At 49.1% G+C, this 24,755-nt stretch overlaps 1 long non-coding RNA gene across 3 annotated transcripts; it reads left to right on the top strand.

Annotated features, from left to right (window-relative positions):
• Positions 1 to 7,951: 7,951 nt before the first annotated feature.
• On the top strand, positions 7,952 to 19,736 carry LOC128339069 (uncharacterized). 3 transcript variants are annotated; one of them, XR_008312824.1, is made up of 5 exons: positions 7,952 to 8,211; positions 15,390 to 15,530; positions 15,776 to 15,926; positions 16,919 to 17,138; positions 17,818 to 19,736. It is a non-coding gene; the product is annotated as an uncharacterized LOC128339069 (long non-coding RNA). The 3 variants fall into 3 exon arrangements; XR_008312823.1 differs by lacking the exon at positions 15,776 to 15,926 and having other exon boundaries at positions 7,955 to 8,211; positions 15,393 to 15,530; positions 17,818 to 19,735; XR_008312822.1 differs by lacking the exon at positions 15,776 to 15,926 and having other exon boundaries at positions 7,956 to 8,211; positions 17,818 to 19,735.
• The last annotated feature ends 5,019 nt before the right edge of the window (positions 19,737 to 24,755 follow it).

The following is a 24,755-nucleotide window of genomic DNA, read 5'->3' as shown; positions in this document are numbered from 1 at the left end:
ATCCATAAGAATATAAGAACTGTCCGGCTGGACAAGACCAAACATTTGGCAGTCCACTATCCCATTTCCATCAGCCAGACATCTCCAGAAAGCTCAAAAACAAAACAGTTCCCCTCTCTGTATGTCCCAAGCACCAGAAGTACCCTGCAATCTTCGGCTGCATTAAAGCACATTGCCTTATTTATTTAGAATATGTTTTGCATTCATTTCTGAAAAGCCTGTCAGCTCTGCTAGCAAATGCAGAGAGCCGCCGTGGTTCCTAATGATTCCATCTGGGCTGGAGGATGCTTCCCCCATTGGGAATGATGGATGGTGTCCTGGAGAGATGATGGAGCTTTAGGAGGCACGACGGCTCTTTGCATTTGCTAACAGCGTTGAACAGGCTTTTCAGATTCACGGAACCAGTGCATGCTCCCACTGTCCCATAGGTGGGGAGTTGAGCAGTATGTAGGCCAATTAAGAATGTGCAAAAAATCCAACCAAATCGATTCAACTGGAATCTGCTTGCGCAGAATGGGATTCATTTGAATCCATTCACATTCGCCTGAACTTGAGTTGAATTCACTCAGACTTGATGTGAATTCAATTGAAATTCGCCCAAATTCAAATCGATTTGAACGCATCCCATTCTGTGCAAGCAGACTCAAGTCAAACCGATTCGAATTTCATTCAAAGTCGAATCAATTCAGTTAAATTGCTTGCACACCCCTAGTCCAGGTCCACAAGGAGTAATCATCCCACTCTACTCTTGATTGATCGGTCCTCACATGACAGAGTCCATTTCTGAGCTCCACATTTTAAGAAGGACATTGATAAACCGGAATGGACTCAAAGAAGGGCAACCAAGATGGTGAGGGATCTGGAAACCAAGACCAAGAAGGCAGAGTTGAAGGAGCTGAGTACGTTTAGCCTGAAGAAGAGGAGCCTAAAGGGAGACGTGATTTCCGTCTTCCAAGAGCTGAAGGGTAGTCACAGAGAAGAAGGGGCAATCTTGTTTTCTGTTGCTCCTGAAGGCAGGAGTAGAGGCCATGGTTTAAATTACAAGGAAGCAGATCTCCCCATTTAGCGACCATAGCTAGCAGCTGTTGATAAGTCACAAATTGCCCAAGACTGCAATCTATCTCCAATGCCGGAGGAAAACAGCAAGAGGGAATTGTCCTGCTTGTGAGCTTTCTAGAGACGTCTAGCTGACCACCGGTGGAAATCGATCAATGTTCTTTTCTAAACTATCCGAATGAGTGGGCATCACCACCTCCAGGGGTAGTGAGTCCTGTAAGCTTGTTACACACTGGGCTTGTTCAGATGACCAAACGGAGGTGGGGGGAGCTGGAGGGAAGGCAGGATCCTACCTTCCACCCACACGATCAGCATGAGCTATCTCCATAGCCGCGATTTGGGGGGGGGACCCAAGCTGGGTCCTCCAGTATCCCACAATGCACCACACAAGCAGCGGAGAGGCAGCCCTCAGCATAGCAAGAGCACTCTCTCCCTGGCCTCGCAAGCCTCAGAACTTGATGGTAAACATGGCCACTGCCCGACCGGGAACAATTCAAAAGCGTGGTGGCGCAGACAACCAGAGGAATCGGTCCTACCACACATTTAGCCTGGCTACTCAGGCTCGGTGCTGCTGGGTTGGGAGGAGTCCCGACGCCCCAGATGACCAGAGGTCCCTGGGTTAACCCTCTCCTACCCAGGAATCTCTGGTTGTGTGAATAACCTTACAGTATGAAGAACCTCCTTTTGTCAGTCCAGGACATCAAACAATGGGGCTCTTCTCACGACCATCCATTTCAAGGTAGGAGGCAGTAAACCCAGCTATTCAGGCTCGTGCGAAGCCACAGAAATCCCGTCAACCCAGACATCCCAAATCTCTGTAAACCAGATCCTCCACCCTACTCTAAACCAAGGTGGGAGGACAACAGAACCTTTTTACCTCTATCCTTTGGTCACCTGGGTGCACGCAGCATTTTAAGTCATGCCCAGGACTGGGCAGCCATTAAAACCATAGAGTGCTGCAGCCATAGGGGCTTCCTTCTATGAATGTGCCACTCTGCACAGCAGACTCTATTATTCTGTCACTTGCAGCAGCTTCAGTTGGACTGGTCCCACATCCTGCCCCATTGTGGCCAATCAGAGGGCAGTTGATGATGCCCTGAGAGTTGCCAGTCTATTGACGGCACAATGCATGATTGGATAGATCTTTCGATACTCAGCAGACCCAGCTCCCGATTTTTGCTCTGCAGACCTCTGCTGCCTCAATCGTCTGGGCACCGAGTGTGCAAACCCAAACAGAGGTGGGAGTCATGCGGTAGGCCCCATCTTCAAAATGGCCGTAGGCTCTTCAGAGGAAACAGCCTTATACCGAGTCCGGCCATTGGTCCATCTAGCTCAGTATTGTCCACACTGACTGGCAGCAGCTCTCCAAGTTTTCATGCAGGAGTCTTTCCCAGCCCTGCCTGGAGATGCTGCCAGGGATTGAACTGGAGACTTTCTGCATGCAAAGCAGATGCTTGAACACCAAGCTATGGCAAAGTCCTCACTCGTAATATACTTTGCCCCAAGATTGAAATCAAAAGGAAGTCCTCACTCGTTATATACTTTGCACCAAGTTTGAAATCAAAAGGAAGTCCTCACTCGTTATATACTTTGTCCCAAGTTTGAAATCAAAAGGAAGTCCTCACTCGTTATATACCTTGCCCCAAGTTTGAAATCAAAAGGATAAATTTGCAAACTGGTCCATGTTAAGGGGCAATGGGTCTCTTCATCCCAGTGGCTGGTGAGGAGGCAGATAGCTGGTGAAAGCTGCCGCAAAATGTGGCAGTAGCCATACTATACAATTAGTTAGTTAGTTAGTTTAGTTAGTTAGTTAGTTAGTTATACAATAGTAGTATAGGAGGCCTTAAAAGTGGATTGGATAAATTCATGACACAAGAGCCAGTGTAGTGCAGTGGTTAGAGTGTTGGATTAGGACAAGGGAGATCCGAGTTCAAATCCCAGTTCAGCCATGAAACTCACTGGGTAAGTCTGGGCCAGTCATGTATCTCTCAGCCTAACTTACCTCACAGAGGTTGTTGTGGGGAGAAAAATAACCATGCACACTGCTCTGGCCTCCTTAGGGGAAGAGCGGGATATAAATGTAAAAAATAAATACAAATAAATAGGAGAGTGGTTTATCAACAGCAGTGTCATGAACGTCAAGGTGGTGTAGCAGTCAGTATGGCAGGCTGGGAGAGACCTGGGTTCAAAACCCCACCAGCCACATAGGAACATAGGAAGCTGCCATATACTGAGTCAGACCCTTGGTCCATCTAGCTGAGGATTGTCTTCACAGACTGGCAGTGGCTTCTCCAAGGTTGCAGGCAGGAGTCTCTCTCGACCATATCTTGGAGATGCCAGGAAGGGAACTTGTAACCTAGATGGTCTTCCTAGATTGGCTCCATCCCCTGAGGGGAATATCTTACAGTGTTCACACATAGGTCTCCCATTCTTATGCAACCAGGGAGGACCCTGCTTAGCAAAGGGGACAATTCATGCCACAAGACCAGCTCTCCTCTGAAAGTCACCGCATGATCTTGAACCATCATTCCATCTCAGCCTAACCTCCCTCCAGTGTGTCCTATAACAGAGGTTCATCGATGTTGTTGACTACAAGTCCCATAATCCCCTGCCAAAGGCCATTGCATCTGGGGACTTCTGGCCCACAACGATTTCAGGTTTGACTGGCAGGTCCGAGGGGTTGAGCTCCCTTTGTCCAGTTTTCATGACCAGTATCTGTAACAGGGATGTACAGATGTCATTGACCCCCAACTCCCAGCATCCCCATCTACAATGGCCCTTGGCTAGGAATTCTGGGAGTTGTAGTCAACATCATTGGCGAATCCTTGCTACCGAGGAACACTGCTTACCTCACAAGGTCATTGTGAGGATAAAAACAGAGACAGAGAGGGCTGTGTGCCCCTATGAGCTCCCTGGAGGATATTTTGAATATACCGTCAAAATGTAACGTGAAATGATTGTTGCATGGAACCTCCAGCTCCAGGAGCAGTCAACCTCGAGATAACAGACATGGGGACTCTGCAGTGGGGCAGGATTCGTTCTTGATAGCCTGCTCGTGAGCTGATCAGCATCTGCAGACAGCCAGAGGCTGGATGTTATGGTGTGATCCAGTAGGGCTTTTCTGTTCCTTGTTCTGAGCGAGAGAGCTGCATTTTTATTGCCGAAAGAGACGGCCGCGGCCAGTGCAAACGGCATCTGGTATGGCACTTGCGCAAGCCGCAGCTGCTATCAGGCTGAAACGATTCCGGCTGCCCTACCCGCCACCGGTCCCCCCCCCCACCTCGCCCCTCCATTGCATGCATTCCAAAAAGACCTCGAAACCAGCAAGCCAAGGCTGGAGAGTTTAACCCCTTGCAAGCCACAGGCAAACTCCAGCCTCATGATGCACTCACTGCAGCAATGAGAAGCAAAGGGAATGGGGGAGAATACGGCCCATCTTTGTACATTAAATCAGTCACTCTGGTTTCTCATCCGATGATGTGAGTCTCTTCAATTAATTTAAAGGGGTGACTTCCGTGGTGGAGAGGGGGGAAACCTCTCACTCCTACTTACAAAGGGGGAAACCTCTCGTTCCCACTTATACCGAGTCAGACCACGGGTCCGTCTAACTCAGTATTGCCTACACTGACTGGCAGCAGTTTTCCAAGGTTTCAGGCAGGTTTCTTACCCAACCCTACCTGGAGATGCTGCCAGGGATTGAACCTGGGACCTTGAGGTGCTCTTCCATGGTGATACTGCTGCCTCATCACCTAAAGGGAATATCTTAAAGCGCTCCTATCTATCTATCTATCTATCTATCTATCTATCTATCTATCTATCTATTTATCTATCTATCTATCATATTTCTATACCTCCTGATATGAACATCTCTAGACCTGTCTCAATTTGTAGTCACCCGTACAAATGCAAACCAGGGCAAACCTGGCTTAGCAAAAAGAACCATTCATGCTTGCTGCTAATGCAGGCCCAGATCTCATCCCCAAGGAGGGCGAAACCCCTCCCCTCAGCATCTCCAGCAACTGCCCAAATACATGGTCTTATGGTAGCAAGCATGAACAAGTATGGCCCCTGGCTAAGCAGGGATGATAGGAATTGTAGTCCAATGCCACCGAAGGACCAATGTTCCCTGTTGCAGAGAATCCCAGAGGTTGTTGGACTACAGCTCCCATCATCTGCAGTCGCAATGGCTGGGGATGAAAGGAATTGTAGTCCAATGACAAATATTACAAGTATTCCTTGTAACAGAGAATCCCAGAGGTTGTTGGACTACAAATCACCCAACTGCACTAGCCTTTGACTGGAGATGCTGGGAGTTGTAGTCAACAACATCTGGGATTCCCTGTTACAGGGAGCATTGTGGGATCCAAGTATGTGAGAATCTACTACACCCTTCTTCAGTGGTAATCATCTAGATCCAATCTGGCCCAATTGCTTGGGGTCATAATGACCCCAGTGATCACCAAGGGGGCTCCTTTCCCAAGCAGCCCAGGTGAGGAATGTCCTGGACCCCTATCCTGACAAACCCTTCCCCCAACTAAAGAAGTTGCTTCTCTCTGCTTTGGGACAAAAAAAACATCCCCTCTAAATCTGGAACTGCCTTATGTGTCTTCCTTCCTGCAGATCCACGGCCCATTTCACCTACAGAGAGAGAAGAAGGACACGTGTGTAGCCTTCTGAGATCAACAGATCTTGCAAACATCAGTGGAAAACGAGAAGCAAGGGAAAGGGTCCCCCACCTAGAACCACAAATTATGTTTGTTTTATGACTCCACATCTCTTGTTTCCTCATCACCTTGAGCCTAGCAAAATAAGTGACATGATGTCATCACATGGCCCCGCCCCATTCCACATCATCAGTCGCCATTTCCAGCAGAGGAGAACCTCATCACCTGATGATGTCATATGATGCGTTACCAAAACGATGCCAAAACATCACCATACGATGCGTCATACGATGCGTTACCAAAAGGAGAGAGAAGGAAGAGAGGTCACAACTCAGTAGCCGAGTGCCTGCTTCGGACATAGAAAGTTGTGGCCCGCTTCTCCACAATTCTACTTCAAAGTGGGAATGGGGCTGAAGAGACCTTTGCCAGGGACTCTGGAGATCTGCTGCTGCCAGTCTGAGCAGTGCAGGCATTCTCAGCCACGTTTCCAGCCTCGGACGGAAGACACTTACTGCCACTCTTCATAGAGTGCGATCCAGCAAACCCACACAAACGTATCCCTGGAAAGCTGCTGCCGCCAGTCTGAGCAGAGCAGGGGTTCTCAGACCGGCCTCCCCAGATGCTGGACTACAACAACCATCGTCCACTGTGGAGTCCTTTGTGACAAGGGCTGATGGGAGCTGTAGTCTGGAGATCCACATCGGCGTAGGGATGTGCACAAAACCGGCTTGCCTGGTTCAGTTCTAGTCTGAATCACACTTGAACCAGGCTGGGCATGCTCGGTTTTTGCACCCCGAATGAGGGGCCCGGCTCAGTCAGAATTTGAACCGGTTTGGGCCCGGTTCGGGGGTTGTTAATTTTGTTTAGAGGGAGGACTTACCTCTGTTGAGTGCTTCCACGGCCTTGGGGGAGGGGGTTGCTGCAGCCATGGGGGGGTCTCCTGCGGCCCCCCTCCCCTCGCCAACTTTCCCCCGGTCTCGTTAAAGGTCTCTCTGAGCATGTGGCGACCACTTTGGAGGCTGCTGCACATGCACACGGGACATTAGCATGCATGAGTCATGACCCTGGAAATGGAAATGGCCCATGTGCATGCATGGCAGCCTCCAAAATGGCCACCGCATGCTCAGAGAGACCCGAAACATGCCTGAAATGGGCCAGACCGGCCCAGAGATGGCTGTCAGGGGGGAACCACCAAAGACCCCCCCCAGCTGCAACAGCACCCCCCGAGACCGCAGAAGCAATCAGCAGCAGTAAGTCCACCTCCCCCCCCCCAAAAAAAATAACATCCCTGGCACCCCTGAACCAGTTCAGCTCAACTTTGAGCTAAGCCGAATCGGGCCCAGTTCGAACCGGGTCAGTTGGATGTCGAGCCGGTTCGCACATCCCTACATCTGAGAACCGCTGGAGAAGACCATACCGAGCCCTGCAGACCATCTGACTCAGTCCAAGGCAGCTTCAAATATTTGAGAGACACCAGGCTACCATTTTCAGTGGCCAGAAGACACCAGGCCAGACCATTTTCACGTTTCCAGCCGTGGCCAGAAGCCACGTTACTACCGCGTTACAGCCACAGAGTGCGATCCAGCAAAACCCATGCCAATGTACCCATCCGCTGTAGTGCTGCAAGGGTGCAACCTCGGCCGAACAGCAGCAGTGGGTGGAACACAGAAAAACCGGTTCCTCTTGGAAGGACCCCCGATGGCCTTCCTCGCCTCCCTTCCAAGAGGAGGCCAAGAGTAGCCACACCTGTGTGGGGCGGAGGCCGAGTCCCCGGCCCGTATCCCTCCTCCACCCCTCCAACAAAAGAGTAGAGCCCCACACCAGCCCTCTGCCAAGAGGCCAAACACTCCAGGGGAAAGAATATATATATATCCGAGCTGCGTGACGGAGATAAGCGACATCCGCCGAAAGAACTGGGTGACACACTCCCAGCTCCTCTATTAATTTCAGCTAATTTCCTGCAAGCTCTGCCTTCCCCGGGTCCCCCCCCCTCCCCACCAGCAGCAGGAGATACAGACGAAGAAAGGTTAACGCATAACCTTGTCTCCCTGCCTTGCTATTCGCTTCATGCAAATACCTACCTACAGCCTGGTAATTATATGCATTTCCAGAGAGCCAATCAGCTGTCAGCCTGACAGATACTGATCTTTCTGTTTATTTTTAGCTCTGTGCTTCCCCCTCCAGATCCAAAAAAAAAATTCTGTTTGTTCCATCCATCTCCCTCTCTCTCGCCTCCCCCCTCCCGTTTTGCGGCACTCTCGCACTCTCTCTCTCTCTCTCTCTCTCCTTCCTTCCTTCCTCCTCTCCACACCGTGCCAGCAAAGCTGCCTCAGCATGGAAGAAGCAATGCGGAAGAAAGCCGCTCAGCGAAACGGGAGTCCTTCATGGCTCCCACCCAAGGTGAAAAGCAGCCCACCCTCCACGGGAGGGAAGCTTCCTGCTCAGACGGGAAAGCCATGGGAAAAGAATTAAGAATCCCAGGAGCTGAAAGGTATCTGTTCAATCTCAGCACACGCATGCAGTTTTCTGGAAAGGGCCCCCCCCCCCCAAGAAAACCAAAAACTGAAAAAGATAGGGTTGCCAATTGACCAGGGCAATCAAGCCTGATTCGCTCTTGTGACTTCTGCAGCAGCGTGATGTAAAGAGGCCCACCGGCTAATGGCTGTAGATATGGCTGCGCACAGAAAAAAATGACCCTCGTCTTCTCCCTGACATAGCAGGGCAGAGACATGTCCTGCCCAGTTATGTGAGCAGGGCGTGCTTCCGTTTTAAGACCATGCGTTAGATAAAAACAAGGCCGGAGGTGGGGAGCTGGATCTAAGGAGCTAAGCCCTGGTCGGAGAGGATGGATCGATTCAAATGAATCAATGGTTTTGAGTCGAATCAATTCAAATCCGATTCGGATTCAAATCAATCCATGCGAATTCCGTGCACCTTCTGCCGTACTGCTTCAGAATGTCCAGGGAGCCATTTCTGAGGTGGGGAGGAATTCAAATACAGAACCTCCCTCCTCTCCCGCCCCTCCCCCACCCCGGCCAGAAGTCCAGGAAGGCTTCATCGCCTGATCTGCAGAATGTAGATAGACTGGCCTGCAGACTAGCTCCGTAATGGGTGGTTACCAATTACCAGCCAACTTCTACTAATCTGCTAAAAGTTGACACTGGCCATCTTACAGAGGAAGCTGCCTTATACCGAGTCAGACCACTGGTCTGCCTAGCTCAGTATTGGCTACACTGACTGGCAGCAGCTTTCCAAGGGACTGAACCTGGGGCCTTCTGCATGCAAAGCAGATGCTCTTCCCCATCCCCTTGACCCATTCATATGAAAAGGTGCGTAGGTACTATTGAGCTCCCAATGACACTATCAGGGGCGTGACCACTCTGAGCAACCTCCTGGAAATCTGTACCTCCCAGTCAAGGCAGAACCTTCCTCATTACATTATCCCCTTCTTCGTGTGACATATCGGAAGTAGTAGGTGGCAGATGAGGTCCTATCCAGGCCCCAGGTTCCTGAAGGATGCCATGGATGGATTCCTGTCTGTGGTCACCCCAATTTGCATTACTTACTGGTACTGTGGGACAGCCTCAGACTAAGAAGGTGTGGCCCAGGCTTCCGGAAGCCCTTAGATATCACTGCACATACAACATACATGTGAAGCATCCCAGGATGATGGCTAATATAGATGATGGCTAATATAGGTCCTAGTAGCATCAAATGCATGGCCACTTGCCGGACTGTTGTTAAGGACCACGTCTAATCCAAATTGTCTGCCTGGCTCCCCAAGAGAAGGGATATTTACGAAATTCACACGACTTGATTTGATTCGAAACTACGGAAGAGAGTGCACTTTTGTTTGAATCGATTTGAATTTGCCCAAATTTGAATCGAATTCAGGCGGATTTGCCCAAATTCGGTTCTACTTTGGGCAAATCTGAATCAATTCAAATTAATCTCCACTCTACTCAAAAGTTTCGAGTTGAATCGATTCAAATTCAATTCGGATGCCAATCGATTTGCGGGAATTTCATGCACATCCCTAAAGGAGCGCACTCAGAAGAGCAAGAGGTAGCAGATGTTCCCCAGAACTTATTTCCCACTCCCCCTTTTGCTGCCCCATCCACCAGGCCAGAACTTTACACCAACAACTTTACAGCACGATGTGTCAGGCAATACAGGCATAAGACTGGTTCACCTGAGCATTGAAATCAGGTAGGAGGCAAGGTGCCCAGATCTGCATGATCATCAGAACTCACACCTTGCCCTCCAGCCCAGGTTGCTCCCAGTAGGGCTATCCAGCTTTTGCACCCAGGTTTAACTGAGGGTAGAGCAGAAGAGAGCCCTCCTATCCTGGTCATGAGAAGCCTCTCACTTCTTCTACCCAGTCACCGGCATCCAGCATGCCGCATGGAAACCACAGAGAGCTGTGCAGACAGCCGCTACTGCCAACGGACAATCTAGCCTACAAAATAGACTCTATGCTCCCAAAGCTGGAGCTTCAGCAGGGCTCCATCCATCTCCTGCTTCTTTGGGGCCAAAGGGAGGGCCACCACTGACATCATGAAGCTTTCCCAGGTTGCTGGCCGCACAAAGCATGCTGGGAAGGCATACACGTCCTTGGAGGACTTTCCATGGAGGGGTGGCGCTTGCAGCTTCCAAGTTCAGCAAAGGAGCCCTCGCCAGCCATGCTCTGTGTTTGCAAAACTCAAGCAGAGGTGATGCTTGACTGTTGCGTACAGGGTAACACCTTGTTTGGGCTGCTACCCACCACAAAATGGTTGTATGAACAAGCCTGTAGCATACTATGGTCCTATTGCTTGCATTAATTGTTTTCAATGGTCTCAGTTGTTTAAAGAAGCCTCACTCACTCACTCCTCTTCCCTAGAACAAGAAGCAGAAGCTAGCTAAGTAGGAGACTCCTCCAGCCAATCAGGAGCCAGACCAACCCCCAAGCTTCCTTCCTGGACAGGAAGTGGGCTGGGTGAGACCATGTGTGCGGGGTGGAAGCGGGCTAGGTGAGACCATGTGTGCAGGGGAGTGCAGGGCCATCTCTCCTGTAGGTAGGAGACTGCTCCAGCCTCCCAGGAGCCAGGCCAGTCCCTTTGCCTTCCTTCCTGGACAGGAAGTGGGCTGGGTGAGACCATGTGTGTGGGGTAGGGGGTTCAGGATAATCTCCCCTGCAGATTTCAGCTGGCCTAGTCCTGACCCCCCTCCCCACCCCAGTCTTTCCTGCCACACGATCTTCGACAGGAAGAGGAAACTAATCTGGTGAGCCAACTAGAAGGTTTGGCCTAATCCAAAGAGGCCGTTTTTTTTCCTAAGAGGAAGCTGGGTCATTTTCTGGTTCGAAAAAGCCAAAGAAACTTCCTCAATCTGGCGAATGAAACAACGCTGACCTCCTTACATCAATGTATCTAATGTATAGCAAAAACCTGGTTCCCTGAATAATGCCCTTTGCTACCCCTTTGCTCCCCCAAACTAGGTCTCCGAGAGTCACTCCCAGAGCTTAGCTGCCCTTCCTCTACGGGGCACAGCAGAAGCACCTATTCCTAGATCCAGACCTGCATGACTGCGCAGATGCTCAAAGACCAGTGCCTTCAAACCTGAAGAGCCTCAACCTGTTGGGATAGAACATATAAGGAGATAGATAGATAGATAGATAGATAGATAGATAGATAGATAGATAGATAGATAGATAGATGGACGGACGGACGGACGGACGGACGGACGGACGGACGGACGGACGGACGGACGGACGGATGGATGGATAGACGGACAGACGGACAGAGAGATGGATGGATGGATGGATGGATAGATAGATAGATAGATAGATAGATAGATAGATAGATAGATAGATAGATAGATAGATAGATAGATATCCATCCCCTGTTTTGCATGCCGAAGGTCTCAGGTTCAATCCCTGGCAGCTTCTCCAGGTAGGGCTGGGGAGGACCCTTGCCTGAAACCTTAGAGAGCTGCTGCCTGTCAGAGTAGACCACACTGAGCTCCATGGACCAAGGGTCTGAATCAAAAATGCCCAAAAATTCACAGCCAGATTCTGGTTCTTTCTGGAATTCGACAGACACTCTATATCCTCTTAACAGACATTGAACAGCAAGGTTTTGACTTGTCCACTGCTGACAGAGCAAAGAGGCACCTTTCCAATGTTGTGATTCTCTGTATTGAGCAGGGGGGGAGCAACTGGCCCTATCCGTCCCCAGCCCAGCATCCCCCCAGGGGCTGTTGCCGGTGTCGATCTCCTATTTCCTTTTTTTAGATTGTGAGCCCTTTGGGGAGAGGGGGGCATTTTCTTCCTTTCTTTATATCGGTGTAAACCACTTTGGTGGCAAAGCGGTCTATAAATCCATGTCGTATTCGTATGCAGAAACCTGCTCCTCAGGCTGGAAGCTCCTTGTGCTAAGAAGGATATGGCTCCCCGTTCTTCTACGCGGACGGGGAGCCGAGCTGAGGTTGTCATAGTAACTCTTAACAAAGATCCATCCCCATTCAGTTTTCACTTTCCTCTCCCCGGCCGACTGGTGCTGGCACGGCTGCTGTGCCGGAAGAAAGCCACACGAGGGATGAGCCGGAAAACCAGGTTCGCTGGTCTGTCTGGTCGCTGCCGACGGGGAAGTGATTTGCAGGACAGGGTTGGCTTAATTAAAAAGAAGAGAGGAGCAAGGTGAGAGATGGATTCTCACGGAAATAATCGGACAGGATTGCACCGCTGGAGTTTGTTTTTAAATTAAGCGATCGTTCTTCGCGCCCGACAACCCGACGTCACACACCACAGAACCACCAGGATGCAACTCAGTGGAAGAGCGTCTGCTTTGCACGTAGAAGGTGCCCGGTTCAATCCCTGGCAGCATCTCCAGGTAGGGCTGGGAGGGACTCCTGCCTAGAACCTTAGAGAGCTGCTGCCAGTCAGTGCAGACAGTACTGAGCTAGGTGAATCAATGGTCTGACTCAGTAGAAGGCAGCTTCCTATGTGAAGACGGGGCTGATTGCCTGCTTGGCATATAGAAGGCCTGAAGTTCAAGACCCAGCATCTCCAGAGGAAGCCGTGAAAGATTCTGACCCGAATTCCGAGAGAGCCGCTGGGGAAGCCTCGTATCTGGAGAGCTGCCAGTCAGAGCAGACGGTGCTGAGCTAGATGGACCAGTGGTCGGACTCAGGCTAGGCAATGGCGGAACTATAATTGGGTGACTGTGTTCCATGAACACGGGTCACGCGAGAAAGGGGGCCAAAGGAGCAGCTAAACCCTGCTTGCCGGCTTCCTCTGCCCCCTGGGCCCTGCCTGCCACCTCACCTCTCCTCCCTGCTGCCCACCACCACTGCCTCCCACTCTGGTCTGGTGGGAGCAAGCATGACTTGTCCCCTTAGCTAAGCAGGGTCCGCCCTGGTTGCATATGAATGGGAGACTAGAAGTGTGAGCACTGCAAGATCTTCCCCTCAGGGGATGGAGCCGCTCTGGGAAGAGCATCTATTTATTTATTTATTTATTTATTTATTTAATGCATTTCTATACCGCCCCGAACGCAAGTTCTGGGTTCCAAGTTCCCTCCCTGGCAGCATCTCCAAGATAGGGCTGAGAGAGAGAGAGACTCCTGCCTGCAACCTTGGAGAAGCCGCTGCCAGTCTGTGAAGACAATACTGAGCTAGATGGAGCAAGGGTCGGACTCAGTATGCAGCAGCTCCCTCGCCAGCCAAAGCACAGTATGATAACATCCCTGCTTGGCAACAGGTGCTAGAGTGAGAGCCCCATCCCCAATAAAGGAAGGTCCCAGTCCTTGCGGAAATACGCTAGAAACTGTTTGTTTCCAGTCCTGACGTAAGAAGCTGCCTGCTGCTGAGTCTGAGTCGTGGTCCATCTCGCTCAGGGTTGTCCACAATGACTGGCAGCAACTCCAGGATTGCAGCAATCAGGTCTGTTTCTCAGCCCTCCTTGGAGATGCCACCAGGGACTGAACCGGCTTCAACATCTACCGCTCAGCTGAGCCCTGAAAATAAGTTCCACATTTGGGGAATTCGCAGATGGGTGAATTCACAATGGATGAGCCTTGGGAAACCAGCCTTACGATCATGGTATTTCCCCTGCCTGGTGAGTTCAGCTACGGGGACCACCACAGCCGCTCTAGGGAAAGAAGAAAAAGAAGGGGGTTATATTCTACCAAAGGAAACCATGGGGCTCTGTGGTCGCTAGGAATCGACACCAACTCGATGGCACAACTTTACGTTTAAGAAGTAAAGGAAATAGGTCTCTTTTACTCACACACACACACACACACACACACACAGAGCATTCTGCCCACAAAACTTGCCTCATGTTTTTCCGAAAGTTCTTCCAGGATGAGGCCTGGTCCTAAAAATGTCCTCACTGCCGAGATCCCACCAGCCAAAAGGATGGGTAGATTTTGCTTTTAGAAAATCAAATCAGAAATGAAAAAGTGTGGACCTACGGCAAAACCCTGGTGCGTGTGTGTGGTGGTGGTGGGGATGGTGAATGTTGTGAGTTCAGTTTGCTAAACATGGTCTGCCCCAGTTTGCATTTGAATGGGAGACTATATGCGCCAGCACTATATGATATTCCCCTGATGAGGCTGCTCTGGGAAGAACATCTGCCTGCTTGCATGCAGAAAGTTCCAGGTTCCCTACCTGGCAGCATCTCCAAGACAGGACTGAGAGAGAGACTCCTACCTGCAACCTTGGAGAAGCCGCTGCCAGTCTGTGAAGACAATACTGAGCGAGATGGACCAGTGGCTGGAAGGCAGCCTCCTATGTTCCTATGATCCTAATGATCAACAGATTAACGGATTCAGTGTGCAACGTCCCACTCTGTTCCTCTGTAGAGTTCACAGCTGCTTTTATGTTATTGGGGGGCAGGGAGTTAAAAAAAAACCCATCCCAAGAGTTGAAGTGTGCCAAACCCCTTCCCCTCTGAAACACAAAGGTGTCAAGTGGCCTTGGGAAACCAAAGAGTTGTAGACACCTTTCCCCCTCAGAAGCAGAAGAGTTGTGACTCTCTTGAGGGACTATTCTTCACGCTGAAAAATGTCCCACTCATTTTGTTCAAGGTCTCCTTCCCCCCTCCTGGCCACTGAGTTCCATTAGTTCTGCCCACCTGGTTGTCTGTTAACTGCTCTCTGAGTCCACAAACATTCCGCTCCATTGAAATACATTACGGCCATTTGGGGGGGATTTATGCCCTCTTAGAGGTTTTGTGTTTTTTTTTTTAACTGACATACCTATGGATTACCCCAAATCGTCCAGGACCTCTCTTTCACCATCAGGTAGTCCGGCTCTGCATCCATAACAGAAATTCTGAAACAGCTGTTTCAGAAATAGATATAAGAAAACTCTGAAAGAGAGATCTGTCGCCAACATTTCTTCACCAATTTCAACTCCCTCCTCTTTACTTTATGCACTTTATTTTTTTCCCCCCTACTTGACAGCTTCGCCAAAGCCCTTTTTATTCCTTTTGGCCCCCTTTTGGCTTCTATTAACAAGCCCAAGTTCAGTAATATTTGATATCAAGTGCAGAGAAAAGAGAACTCAGAATGGGCCAGCGGCACTGAAAACCCAGCTTTATCATGTATGTTAAACATCTGCATGACTTCATTCATAAATATTAACTCTGGGGTTTTATTGGATAATTTATTTACCTTGTAAAAGCAGAGCGGGCTTCGGAAAGCAAGCTGTCATCGAAAGCAGCCTTTACGTTCCCACTTTCCTGAACAGATCACACTAGAAAATTCACCCCTGAAAGAGAGCTATGAGAGAAGAGAAGGGAGCATCGTATCATTTGAGAATCCGGTAAGCGTCTTCCAGTAAGGAGGTCGCAAATTTGTTCTCATCGGTGGGGGGATTATGACTGGGGGGAATTGGAATCTTGGGTTTTATTTGGAAAAACAAAACCAGTACAGGGTTCTAGTCCTTATGATGGTAGAGAAACATCTGAAAGGGTGGTTAAAAGAGGGAGAAAGTGACCTAATCAAAAGGACTCTTCATTCATAAATATTAATGGTGAGGTTTTACTGGATCATCTGTCTTGTAAACAGGATTCTTGGGTTTTACTTGGGAAAACAAAACCAGAACAAGGTTCTAGTCCTTACGATGGTAGGGAAACTTCTGAAAAGGAGGCTAAAAAAGCAGGAAAGCAACCAACTGATCTGCACAAGAAGGAAGAATCTTCATTCATAAATATTAATGGTGAGGTTTTATTGGATAATCTGTCTTGTAAACTGGATTCTTGGGGAAACAAAGCCAGAACAAGGTTCTAGTCCTTATGATGGTAGAGAAACTTCTGAAAAGGTGGCTAAAAATGCAGGGAAGTGACTAACGGAGCTGCACAACCAAGAAGACTCTTCGTTCATAAATACATTTATTGGATAATCCATTTTTTAAACTGGACCCTCAGGTTTTAGTTGGAAAAACACAACCAAAACCTAGTCCTCATGGTGGTAGAGAAACATCCAGAAGGATGGCTAAACTCAGGGGGAAGTAGCTCATTGGGCCTCACAACCCGAAAATACTCTGGTGGCATTCGGTTTTCAGAGTTCCACATTTGACATCAAGATCTCCTTGCCCTTGGGAGTGGCAACACTGAATAATGGTGTCCATGCTGAAATCCTCCAGGGAGTCCTTGAGGTCATTCACACAATCGAAAACTGTGTTCTACCTGGGTTTGGGAACTGTGTGTACTCCCAATTTTTGATTGTGTGGAAGCAAGGTTAGAGGAAAACCTGGGTAGAAGTGACTGTGTGGAAGCAAGGTTAGAGGAAAACCTGGCTAGCTTTTTCTCCTACCTTGCTTCCACACAATCACTTCTACCCAGGTTTTCCTCTAACCCTGCTTCCACACAATCAAAAATTGGGAGTACACACAGCTCCCAAACCTGGGTAGAACACAGTTTTCGATTGTGTGAATGACTTCCGTGTCTTTCCTCTCTATGGCATTGAGCTACTGAGTGGATAAACAAAGGAGCCACCTTTGAATGTTCCACCAGGATGCACAGAACCATAGAGTTGAGGGGCCATGATGCTATCTAGGCCACCCTCTTGCCAGAAGAGAGGTCAGTCTAGGCCTCCCGCTTGGTTCACTTGGACTGGGAAGAGACAAGAGAGCAAGGCAGGCTTCAGGGGGAAAGCCGGTGTCAGAAGCTATTACCATCACTGACTGCCTCGGCAACCTCTTCTCCTTAGCCTGCTTCTCACCGGCTCCTGACTGGCTGGGAGAAAGCCGCAGAGACCAGAGGAGCAGCAGCTATCGTGGAATCTCAGATTACAGCGGCACGCTCCTAGGGCTGCTTGCACGGCCTTTAAGAGGCACGTAAATCTGGATGCGACCTCGGGACTCCACCCAGGGCCTGGATCCAGCATCGCCGACACCTTCTGCCAGGCCTCTGGAAGAGTCAGGCTCCAGGTTGGTTGATTCTGTGACCCAGCAGGGCTGCCCGTCCCAAGTAGCCCGGAGGCAGGTGTGTGGTCTACATCCGGGATTCTCAGCGTTGAGTCCCCAGATGTTATTGGACTTCGACTCCCATAATCCCCAACCAAAGGCCACGGGCTGGGGATTATGGGAGTTGAAATCCAATATCATTGGGGGACCCAAAGTTGAGAATCCCTGGTCTACATCACGAACCCTGCCACCTACTAAGATCATCGGGGAGAGCTCCCGTCGCGGTTACCGCCAGCTCATTTGGTGGTGGCCCCCAAACTGGGCCTCCTCTGGGGTGGCCCCAGGGCTCACGCTCCCAAATGAAATCGCAATCTCCCTGTGTCAGACTCCCAGGGGGTGGGGTGGGCTCCTAGCCCTTCTTGAACTCCAAAATGACTGGGTAAGCACCCAACAAAAAGTCAGCCTCAGGAACAGCCAGGGGAGGAGGTTAATTTGACACCTGAATCATCCTCCTCCTGGCTTGCTGCATTCATCTGGTTTCCTCTCCTGCGGAACTCCCAGCTACCGTACTCAGAAACAGCCCCTCGTCATCAGCTGCCTTGTCTTTAAATACCCCAGTGCAAAGCTGACGGGGCTTCAAGCCTACTCCCAGCCCCGCCCCCTTCCTGACCTCACTTCCTGTTTCCTGCCGCACCCAACCTAGATGTCTCCCTGGAGCTGTTCCTGCCTTGCCCTCTCAACCCCACTGAGACCCGACCAGCCTGGACCCTTCTCATCCCCACTGCTCCCTAAAGGGAACGAAAGCCCCACAGGAGGGATGCCCCACCCTTCTCCAGACTGCACAGGGTCACCCAAGCAACCAGGTAACATGGCATCCCGACACTCTGTCTCTGGCTGTTTTTTAAGCGATTCTTGAAAGCACACCTATTTATCTGGCTTCTCATTCATAAAGTTTTAAAGTTGTATTGATGACAACTTTAATTTGTTTAAAATGATTTAAAGTTGTAAGTGTTGTCCAGTTTTTAATGTGTAAATTGCCGAGAGATTTTATATGGGGCAGTATAGAAATGTATTCAATAAATAAAATAAAATAAAATAAAATAATCTTCCCCTAACTAAGCAAAGAGCCACCTTTTTAAAGTCGTTTTCTCTTTATGTAGCAGGGGGAGAGCAACTGGCCCTATCCGTCCCCAGCCCAGCATTCCTCCAATGGCTGTTGCTGGTGTCTATTTTATGTTTCTTTTTTAAGATTGTGAGTGCATTGGGGACAGGAAGCCATCTTTTATTTACATCGACGTAAACTGGAACTTATGTTGAAAAGTGGTATATAAATATCCATTGTATTCATATTCGTCATTTTAAAAAAAAAACAAAAACAAAGATCTGAGTTCCTGAGCATAAAAGCAAGGATCAGCAGAACCAGAGGCAAGGAGGTAGATGTGCAGATTGAGGTCCAGATTCACAGCAGCAGCAGAGGCTCGGGAAGGTAGGTGTGAGGGCCTAGTTGCCTCCGAGGCAGCAGATCCTGAAATACCCACCTTCCTTCAAGAGCCCGTCAGCTCTGGTCGCCAGACTGTTGCTGGAGCACCATCCGAAGCTCTCTGCTTCTTGGTTTGCCTTGTATCCAGCATCTCTTTGCCAGGAGCCCCACTCGGAGCTGACCATGGTCCTGATCTCCTGTAATGTAGACAAAGCTCCAAGCCCTGTGTAAAACATTTGTGTGTCGGCAAAACTCAAGGGAGGAGGAGGGGGAAGTGATCTCATGCTAGAAGTGATCTGGGTAAGAGATCAAGGTCAAGCCAGCCCACATCATAAACCCAGCGTTGTATTGAGGGCAGAGGGAAAGCACACCTCTTGCCGTCTGACCCAGATTGTAGCCAGCACATGATCACTTCCCCTTCCTTCTACCTCCATGTTTGCTGCTAACAGCCATTTCTTGGGAGCATACACAGGGCTCGGGGCCTGGCTGTATTCTCCAGGCAAAGCATGATCCAAGCTGGCCCCATCTCTGGCCCCAGACCACACAAAGCTTGACCCACAGGCTAAAAATGACAACTCACCTAACCACACAGAAGACACACCTGTGTGCTCTAGAACCAATGGCAAGCAAGGAGGAGAACGTATTTTAAGGACGTAAAGGAAACTTGCCCATTTGATGGGAGGAGAGCTGGTCTTGCGGTAGCAAGAATTAATTGACCCCTTTGCTAAGCAGGGTCCAACCTGGTTTGCATTGGAATGGGAGACTATATGTGTGAGCACTGGAAGATATTCCCCTTAGGGGATGCTGCTTTTTTGGGAAGTGCATCTGCATGCTTGCATGCAGAAGGTCCTAAGTTCCCTCCCTATATAATCTCCAAGTTAGGCCTGAGAGAGACTCCTGCCTGCAACCTTGGAGAAGCCGCTGCCAGTCTGTGTAGACAATACTGAGCTAGATGGACCAAGGGTCTGACTCAGTATAAGGCAGCTTCCTATGTTCCTATGATGCAGGAGACCATTCCTTTCTGAACGCCAGAGCATCAGAGGAAGCATTTCTCCCCAGCTTTCATTTTAAAATAATAACATTATTTGTTTATTGTGGGGTAATTAACAAATAAAGTCTATTTTATTATGATGGTGATTATTTATTTATTATTAGTAGTAGTATTTTATTGAAACCTTTTTAGTGACAGTACAGCCATAGAATCATGGGATGTTAAAGTTGAAAGGATCCTTAGAAGTCTTCCAGGCCAACCCCCAACTCAGCACAGGAAACTGCTACAGCTGTCATTATAAGGAAAAACATCTAGGTCGTAAATAAGGACAGCAACAATAATGCATAGCAACATTTATATAGCCCTTTGGAGTGATCAGAGCCCTGGACATAGATTATCTCAGTCATCCTGACAACAGCCTTGTAAGGTAGGACAGTTATCTTTTGTATTGCAGATACACAAAACCCAGCTGCGTCTGATTACGGGGACAGACTCTGTTGGTAGGACCTGTTCCGGATAAAAGGCCCTCTTTATTCTTTCTCTCTTCTGGAGGCATGTTAGAAACACTACTTAAAGTCTTGCTCTCCCAGTTTCAGTCCAGAGAAGAGAAGTATTTCAGGACTGAGTGGAACATTGGGATTTTCAGATGAAGTCTGAATGGCAGATCAAGCCACTGGTAAACATACAACATGCAGGCCAGGCGGTCTTGCTTCTGGCCAGTTGGCAATCTTATCTCCCAGGGGTTGTTGTCTAAGGCAAGGATTCTCAATGTTGGGTCCACAGATTTATTGGACTTCAGCTCCCATCATCCCCAGCCCCAGTGGCCTTTGGTTGGGGATTATGGGAGTTGAAGTCCAATAACATTTGGGGACCCAACGTTGAGAATCCCTGGTCTAAGGTATGGTGAGGCACCAGTGCCCTTTCAAAACCAGTCTTTGCAAGCTTTGACAGTAGAACAGGGAGCAGCGAAGGTTGCCAACCGCCTCCTCTTCTCTCCTTGTGTTTCTTACGAGCTTTGCAAAGAGTCTGAGGAGAGGAACCCCTTGAAAAGCTTACAAGGGTCAGATCAGTCCTAAAGCACTAGGGGCGTGTGAGCCAGCTCAAAATCAAGCTGACTCGCCCTCGAACCGGGTCCGGTTCGGACCGAGGTCAAGCCAAACTGCTCTGGCCAGTTTGGGCCCAGTTCGAGGGGGCAGGAGACTTCTGGATTTTTGTTAAAATACTTGCAAACAACAAAGAGAGTGCTATGGTGCTGTGCAGTGCGGTGGCAGCTGCCACCCCACTGATCTGCCGCCTGAGGCTACTGCCTCACCTGGCCCCATGAAAAGGTCGCCCCTATTGTCTCTGGCAGGGAGGCATAAGATCTGAGGGTAAAGACCCAAATGAAGGAGGGTGGGTTATTTTCCACAGGGGCCCTCCTCAGCTTCCTCCCCCATTAAAGGGGACTTCAGCCACAGCCTTCCTCCATCTCCACATTCCAAATTAATTAATAAACTTGACACAAATCAAATCGAAACACATTTTCATGATGTGGCATAGTGGTTGGAGCAGGGCATCACAGCTCTGGTCCTCTAGCTGTTTGGGAACTACAACTCCCATCATCCCCAGCCACAGTGGCCAGTAGTCAGGGCTGATGGGAGTTGCAGTCCAGCATCTCTAGTTGTGCAGCCCCAGATTAGCATGTCCAGCTAGAACCGACTAGAACCAGGGAGATCTGCATTTAAATCTCCACTCAGCCATGAAGCACGCTGGGTGACTTTGGGCCACTCACTTAAACATACCTAACCTACCCTGCAGGATTGTTGTGTGTACAAAAAGGAGGAAGCAACCATGCCTGCTGCATTGAACTTCTCAAAGGAAGGGCAGGATCACAGCAGCAAGAAAATCCAACCAAGGGCTGGCCCTGGGGTTTCTGGTAGGGATATGCAAATTGATTCACATCAATTTAACTCAAATCTGGGTGATATGAGTGATTCGAATTCAAATTAAATCACCCTTTAAAAGGGTGATTCAATTGAATTTCTGAAATTTGATTCAAATTCGATTCGAGAGCCATTTAGCACCTTTAAAAAAAACATTCAGGCCCCCTGATTGGTTTTTTAAAAGCACCAAACCATGGTCAAAAGGATTCAAATTCAATTTAAATTCCAATCATATTTTCAGAGCAGATTCTAATTTGATTCGAATTCAAAATGAATTTTTGGAATTCAATTTGAATTCAAAACAAATCAAAAAAATTCATTCCGTGCACTTCTCACGTTTCTGGTGCCCTAGACAAAGTTTGAATTTTATTTGTTTGTTTGTTTGTTTGTTTGTTTAGGGTGTGTGTCCCAGCTGAGAGAGATCCAGCTTTAACTTGAGCCTTGCAGGTTGCTCCTTCACAAGGCTGGATGACCAGCCTGCGTGGATGACCAGCACATGATTAGCTGTTTGGAGGATACAGTGGGAGAGAGTTCCAAAGCCTGTTATGGGGAAAACCCTAACACTTCAGAGATGAATAGATGCTGCTGTGAGTTTGGAAATCCAGCCTGAGACTATGCCTTTCTGGAAATGGATACTGAGGCATGCAATTCATAATCCAGGGAGGGAGTGCATCTTATGAGACCAGCTATTTCATGCGGACTGAGAAGCAATGAGCAAAGATCACGGTGTCTTTTGGGGTGCCGAATGTGCAGGTCCTTTGGGTAGCACGGATGACATCTTACAATATTCCACCACTGCACAGTATTTCAGGGCTGCAATACAAAAGGGAGAGAAAGAATCATTGGCACTGTTTAGGCGCCCCCCCAAGAACTGCCGCCCTAGGCAATCACCTAGCTCTGCCTGCTGGACCTGCTGGTCCTGACAACCACTCAGTTTGCATGTTTCCTTTGGAACCAAGTAATTGTGGGGTTTGCAGGAACTGCAGCTGGGACGCAAATTGGAGGCGGTGGGCTGGAGGTATTGAGTGGGGGGGGGTCTGGAAAGGGATGCAGTGTTTCAGTCCCAGCCCCTCGCGTACTTGAGACATCAACAGCTGGCCCAAGACTCGGCCCTGATGGCAACAGCCAGAACCTCGCATCACTTGCAGGGTGCAGGGAACCGAAGCGAGGGCGCTCAGACAGACACAACATCTGTTCCCGTTGCTTCTCGGCCGATGGAAGCGAGGCGTCTTGGAAGCTGCCAGCGGTAGTGGGTAATCTAGCAGAAGAGAGAGAGAAGAGATCTGTTCTTTGCACACACACACACAAAAATCTCCTGTGCTGCCTAATAACACAAGGTGTCATTGTACGCCCAAATCACCGCTTCATCTTATTCCCAACCACAGAGAGGAGAAGCAGACAGAGAGAAGGTGGGAACCACCGAAACGCCCCCTCCCTTCTAGGAGGAGCCAGCCTGCATTTTTCTCAACAAGGTCAAAGGGAGGAGAGGAAATCTGAAGGATTTTTTTTATTTTTTATTTTTAAGACGAGGGAACTCAGAAACCTACTGATCCCTTGGCAGATGAAAAATCAGCACTGCCTGCAGATCAAAAGAACTCCTCGGGATCAGAACATAGGAGGAAGCTGCCATATACTGAGTCAGACCACTGGCCCATCTAGCTCAGTATTGTCTACACTGACTGGCAGCAACTCTCCAAGGTTGCAGGCAGGAGGGGTGTCCCTCCCAGCCCTATCTGGAGATGCTGCCAGGGATTGAACCTGGGGCCTATCTGGGGTCTACCACTGAGCTAACCCTAAGAGGAATATCTTACAGCAGACAGTGCTCCCATGTAGTCGCCCATCCAAAAGCAAACCAGGGCAGACCCTGCTTAGCAAAGGGGACAATTCGCGCCTGCAACCACAAGATCAGCAATCCTCCCCGAGTTCCAGCTGCTCTTGCATTCTGTCTCCAACAGTGGTCAGCCTCTGGGGAGCTCGCAAGCAGGACAAGAAGGCAGCGGGGACACCCCACTGGTCTGTCCCCGTCTGGTCTTCCAAGGTATACTGCCTTGGAACATGGAGGTTCCGTTGAGCTGTCATTGTCACAGACAGATGGTAATCCTCCTCTGGGCATTTTTCAAGCTCCCTTTTAAAGTAATCTAAAGCAGTGCCCCTCTTCACTTCTTGTGATCGTAAATCACAAGATGGACAGACACCAACCTCTGCCAAAAATCAACAGGCATCCCAGAAACTGGCCTTAAGCAAGCTCTCTGCTTCAGAACAGGACTTCCAAATGGGCAGGGACTGCTCTTTTATATTGGGGGAGGGAGTTATTTATTTGTTTGTTTGTTTGTTTAAAGGTATAAACCGCCTTTCTATTTTTAAAAAAACACACTCAAAGTAGTGTACAATCTTAAAATGACAGTAAATGATAGAACGGACCATTGGAAATATTAAAATAAATGATTGCAGTGAGAAAGGGAGTTTAATCAGGGCTGAGCCCAAACTGAGCCTTCCTTTCACAACCATTTTTGTGAGCACCCAAAAGTTCCTCCTATGTGGGGTGACTTTTCAGCCAGTTATGAACACATTGTAGTTCCAGATTCCAGAAGTTAGAATCTTGGAGTCGTTCAAAGAATCGAGATTCTTTGTACGTTGTGTCTTTCCAGCGTGCAAGGAGACACACACGTGTGAATCAACAAAGGGCGGCACAAAAATGTCTGCACATATGATGACACCCAGATTGGGTTTTTTCCCCCCCCGCAGTATTTTTTCCAGTGCATATCAGTAACTTGTGGGGGAAGAAGCAAATGTACTCAAGAGCGGATAACTGCATCCCACCACTCGTGCTCCAGCTCTGGAATCAATTTTAGGAATTCTTCTACTTCGACAGGAATTTAGGAGGAGTGAAAGGCAGGGGAGAAAATGAACCAGAGGAGCATTAATAGGATGGAAGGAGGGAACTTGCTCATTCCTAACCTAAATCGCCAAACAAAACAACGCAGGATTCTTCTGATTGCAACTGCATATGTAAAGAGTGGTTTTATCCCTCCAAACCTGAGAAGTGGAACATAGGAAGCTGCCGTCTACTGAGTCCAACCATCTAGCTCAGTCTTGTCTACCCAGACTGGCAGCGGCTTCTCCAAGGTTGTAGGCAGGAGTCTCTCCCAGCACTATCTGGAGATGCTAGGGAGGGAACTTGGAACCTTCTGCATGCCGGCAGGCAGATGCTTTTCCACTGAGCTATGGCCCAGCCTTTGAGGGGGAGA

This window comes from Hemicordylus capensis, chromosome 17 (assembly GCF_027244095.1).
Source record: "Hemicordylus capensis ecotype Gifberg chromosome 17, rHemCap1.1.pri, whole genome shotgun sequence".
NCBI classification, from domain to species: Eukaryota; Metazoa; Chordata; class Lepidosauria; order Squamata; family Cordylidae; genus Hemicordylus; species Hemicordylus capensis.
The sequence above is the reverse complement of the archived record's forward strand: the minus strand, read 5'-3'. Positions and strand labels throughout refer to the sequence as shown.